The following is a 5,344-nucleotide window of genomic DNA, read 5'->3' as shown; positions in this document are numbered from 1 at the left end:
ACATTTAGTCTCTTTTAGAATACAACTAAGTATATAATTCTGTTTTAAATTTTCTTTGTTTAAAAATACTGGGCATGACTTTTGTTTATAGAATGGATCCTAACTGACCCTAGAAGATATACCAGCTCTATAATACATGAGTAAATAATGTCCGCTCTTCAAACACAGATATTTTAATACATTTATTTCACTCCTCCCAATAATTATTGTACACATCTTATGTACTCAAGAGTGTACAGTGTGGTGTGTTAAGACAGCTCTTGCCTTCATGCTTTAACACAACGTAGGGATGATTAAACATAATAGCCCAATAAACATTGACATTTGCAGAGTGATTTCTAGCATTTAGAGCATGAGCTATTGTGATCCTCAAACCCAAGGGTAGAGACAGGGCAGGTATTATTCTAATATGTACATGAACTTAAGACTTTTCCAAATTTACTTGGTTGGTTAGTAAATTGCCAATTTTTCCTTGCCAATCTGGGTTGCCCCTCTGCTTGGTTGCCCCTCTGCTAAAAGGAGCGAAAACACATTGAAAGTGATAATCTCAATAAAATATACCATCAATTTGTTACAAGATTTCTGAGAATAATTTTTTGACTGAAAAGATTAAAGGTAGCTTCTTAGAGGGGAATTACATTAAGAGTGTATTTACAAGTATATGTTCCAGTCTCCAATGTATGCCCTCACATTTGTTAGGAGATTTTCTTGCTGAAGAGTTTCTGCAAAGCAGCCTTCATATGTCGGTTTCTCAGACTATAGATGAAAGGATTTAACATTGGGGTCATTGCGATGTACATCACAGTTATCACTGCATCCTTCAGTTCATACCTAGTCAGAGGGCGCAAATATGTGCCCATGACTGTCCCATAATACAATAAAACAACTGTGAGGTGAGAACTACAAGTGGAGAAGGCTTTCAGCACACCCTTAGTGGATGGAACCCTCAAGACTGTGGAAAAAACCCAAGTATAAGAGATAATGATGCATAATAATGGCATTGAGAAAACCCCCACCCCAGGTACATCATCTTCACATTAAAGTGGATGTCAGAACAGGACAGCTTGAGCAAAGAGGCAATGTCACAGTAGAAGTTGGCCACTTCCTTGTTGCCACAGAAGGATAGACTAGCTGTGAGCAGAGTGTGGGGGAGAGAATTGGCATTTCCAACCATCCAAGATCCAATAACTAGCAGAACACAAGACTTTGGACTCACAATTGTTGTGTGGTGAAGTGGACGGCTGATGGCCACAGCACGATCATATGCCATCACAGCCAAGATATAGCTGTCTGTATTAGCCAGGGCAAGCATGAAATACATCTGTGTCAGGCATTCCCCAAAGGAGATGATTTTGCTATCCAAGAGGTGGCTGGCTATCATCTTAGGAATGCGTACAGATGAGAAAAAGATGTCAACCAAAGAAAGATTGGCAAGGAAAAAATACATGGGGTTGTGAAGGCGAATGTCAGAATGAATGGCCAAGATGATGAGCAGGTTTCCAATCAATGTAATGGGGTAAATGAATAAGAAGAGGATGAAGAAGAAATCTTGTTCCTGTTGACCATTAACTCCTAGAAGGATGAATTGCAGGGTGGATGACTGATTTACTTCTCTCATTGGTTCTTCAGCAGGAAAAGGGGAGAGGATCCAGAATTATTAGAAAATTATTTTATGTAATGATTTTCCTTATCCATCATTTTTGACTCTGGAGATCAGCTGTGTCTGTGCCTGGTTTTACTAAATCCTCAGACAGGCATTTAATTGGGAAAATTCTGGTTGGTCACTGAAATTAATTCATAGCTGTCCTGGACACTTACATCTGAGAAAGGAACAATCTGTAAATCAGAGGTCTTCCTGAATCCCAGCACTACCACCCAAACATCTGCAAGTTAATCATATATTTAAATTTTTAATTTAATTTTTAGAATGTTTAAATTTCACAATTTATGTGTGGCACACTTTGGTAAGCCTTGTGGAAAAAACATGAATATTTGACAAGATAGTTTATACATCTATTTATTCAATGAAAAGACATTGTCTCTGCTTCTTCTCTCTTACAAATTAATAGAGGTCAGTATTGCATGCTAATTTTATTACATATGATAAGGAAAGGAAAGTATCTTGAAGTCTCTGAAAAAACACTCCAATGGAAAGAAGGTATAGTATAAGAGCATCCTGGATAATTAGAAATTTTCCAGTCAGCCCAGAGGTCAGGAGGTAACAGGTGTTTACATGGTTATTAAAAGACTATAAATCTGTAAGCACACCTACTGGGTGTGGGACACAACTGCAACAGGGACCTTATCTAACAAATGCAAACATTGTAACATAATCATTTGTACCCTCATATTAATCTGAAATTTAAAAAAGGACTATAAATCATAAGAAATACTTGGGTTATATCCTAGCAAAAAAGACTTAGTAAGTCTCAGGTTCTCATTTTCAACATCACCTTTGATATGGTTTACCTCTTTCCAAACCCTTAAATATATGGGATCTACTGTTTTTCTCTTCCATCGTGTCTTCTTTTTCTTTATTGTTTCTTTTGGTGACTCATCTAACTCCACAGTGACTGCTTAATAGGCTCTCAGATCTATTTGTGAAATATTGGATCTCTTTTTTCCATATTTCCATTTTTTTTATTGTTGGGGATTCATTGAGGGTATAAAGAACCAGGTTACATTGATTGCTTGTGTTAGATAAAGACCCTCTTATATTAGTGTTCCACCCCCAAAAAGTGTACCACCTCCCATGACCCCCTTACCCCCTCCCTCCTTCTCTTTCTCTGCTCTCCTCCTCCCCCTCCCCCTCCCCCACTGTGTGCTAGGTTATTGATTGTCCTCATATCAGACTTGAGTACGTTGGAGTCTTGTTTCTACATTCTTGTGATGCTTTGCTAAGAATAATGTGTTCCACGTCCATCTAGGTTAATACAAAAGATGTAAAGTCACCATCTTTTTTAGTGGCTGAATAGTATTCCATAGTATACATATACCACAGCTTGTTAATCTATTCCTGGATTGATGGGTATTTAGGCTGTTTCCCATCTTGGTGGTTGTAAATTGAGCTGCAATAAACAGTCTAGAGCAAGTGTCCTTATGGTAAAAGGATTTTTTTTTTCTTCTGGGTAGATACCCAGTAATGGGATTGCAGCATCAAATGGGAGGTCTAGTTTGAGTTTTTTGAGGGTTCCCATACTTCCTTCCAAAAAGGTTGTATTAGTTTGCAGTCCCACCAGGAGTGTAAAAGTATTCCCTTCTCTCCGCATCCATGCCAGCATCTGCAGTTTTGAGAATTTGTGATGTAGGCCATTCTCACTGGGGTTAGATGATATCTCAGGGTGTTTTGATTTGCATTTCTCTAATAATTAGGGATGATGAGTATTTTTTCATATGTTTATTAGCCATTCATCTCTCTTCTTTAGAGGAGATTCTATTCATCTCTCTTGCCCAGTGATCTAAGGGATTGATTATTGGCTCTTTGTATGTTTATTAATTTGAGTTCTCTGTAGATCCTAGTTATTAAGCTTTTGTCTCGAAATATGCAAATATCCTTTCCCATTGTGTAGGTTGTCTATTTGCTTTGGTTGTTGTCTTCTTAGCTGGACAGAAGCTTTTCAGTTTAATGAAGTCCCATTTGTTTATTTTTGTTGTTGTTGCAATTGCCATGGGAGTCTTCCTTGTAAAGTCTTTCCCCAGGCCAATAGCTTCAAATATTTTCCTGACACTTTCTTTGAGGAGTTTTATTATTTTGTGCCTATGCCTTAGATTTAGGTCTTTTATCCACCTTAAATCAATTTTTGTGAGTGGAGAAAGGTGCAGGTCCAGTTTCAGTCTTTTACATGTGTGTTGCGTGAAGTTCTTTTGGGTGGTCAATGATTCAGAGTATAGACCTGCTTATTGAAATAGTATGGAATAAAGGGGGCTACAAGCTCTTATGGTGGCAAGTAGGAAACTTCTTTATTTCTACCTGGCTTATATAGCCAGTTCTGGCACGTACACACTGTTAATCAATAATCACACAATCACTTCATAGGTATATTGTAAAAACAAATTAACCTTTCCCTGGAGTCTGCTAATCAACTGATACTCATTCTTTTAAACTTTCTATTATATTTAAAAATAGTAATCTTGGAAAAACATGCTGTTAGCCATTTTCCCGTAAACTGATAAGTCACATGACCACTGTGGGGGAAAAGGTTGATTGTTCACCTGGCCTCTGGGCCCTTCACCATTTGGAGGCAGTTAACACTATCTTGCTAGACACCGACCAGTGATTCCTAAGACATGCCGATGACGTGCTTTCATGCCTCAGCCTCTGGGGCTAGCTTCTGACCACAGGAATTTTACCTCCTCAGTGATCAGGCTTAATGGCTTCAACAGAGTTCTGCCTTGGTTTCTTCCTGGCTATGTAAAGAAAGACTTTGTCCTTGCTCACTCTCAGAATGGTGGGCACAGAGGCATATAGGCTTTTTGCCTATTCATGTGGATATCCAGTTCTCCCAGCACCATTTATTGAATAGGGATTCTTTCCCCCAGTGTATATCCTTGATAGGTTTATCAAACATTAGGTGGCTGTAAGATGTTAGTTTCATCTCCTTGTTTTCTATTTGGTTCCAGATGTCTATGTCTGTATTTTTGTGCCAATAGCACACTGTTTTAATCACTGTGGCCTTGTAATACAACCTAAAGTCTGTAGGCTGATGCCCCTGGCTTTGTATTTATTACTAAGAATTGCCTTGTCTATATGGGTATTTTTCCTGATCCCATACAAAACACAGAATCATTTTTTCTAAGTCTTGAAAGTATGATGTTGGTATTTTAATAGGGATGGCATTGAATCTGTAGATTGCTTTGGGAACTATAGACATTTTAACAATGTTGATTCTTCTCAGCCATGAGCATGGTATGTTCTTCCATTTGTTAATATCTTCAGATATTTCTTTTCTTAGGGGATTGTAGTTTTCTTTATAGAGGTCCTTCATCTGTTTTGTGAAGTATATTCTTAGGCATTTCATTTTCTTTGAAGCTACTGAGAAGGGAATTGTGCCCTTGATTACTTTCTTATCTTGGTTGTTACTGACATTTATGAAGGTTACTGATTTGTAGACATTGATTTTATATCCTGAGACGTTACTATATTTTTTGATCACTTCCAGGAGTCTTGTGCTTGACATATTTCCAATATTAACTCATCCTACCTACATGTCTGACCAAATCCCATGAGGGTTTGGTGTGGGCACATCATGGGACCTCCAGTCCTGGGCTTGTAGGGTCATGGCACCTACCACTAACAGTATGCCCACTCAACCCAATTTTGCACATAGTATGCAGTCCATTCCCT

At 38.2% G+C, this 5,344-nt stretch overlaps 1 pseudogene; it reads right to left on the bottom strand.

Annotated features, from left to right (window-relative positions):
- Positions 1 to 695: 695 nt before the first annotated feature.
- Positions 696 to 1,618, bottom strand: LOC128570725 (olfactory receptor 1A1-like; annotated as a pseudogene).
- Positions 1,619 to 5,344: the final 3,726 nt, after the last annotated feature.

This window comes from Nycticebus coucang, chromosome 18 (genome assembly GCF_027406575.1).
Source record: "Nycticebus coucang isolate mNycCou1 chromosome 18, mNycCou1.pri, whole genome shotgun sequence".
NCBI lineage: Eukaryota > Metazoa > Chordata > Mammalia > Primates > Lorisidae > Nycticebus > Nycticebus coucang.
The sequence above is the reverse complement of the archived record's forward strand: the minus strand, read 5'-3'. Positions and strand labels throughout refer to the sequence as shown.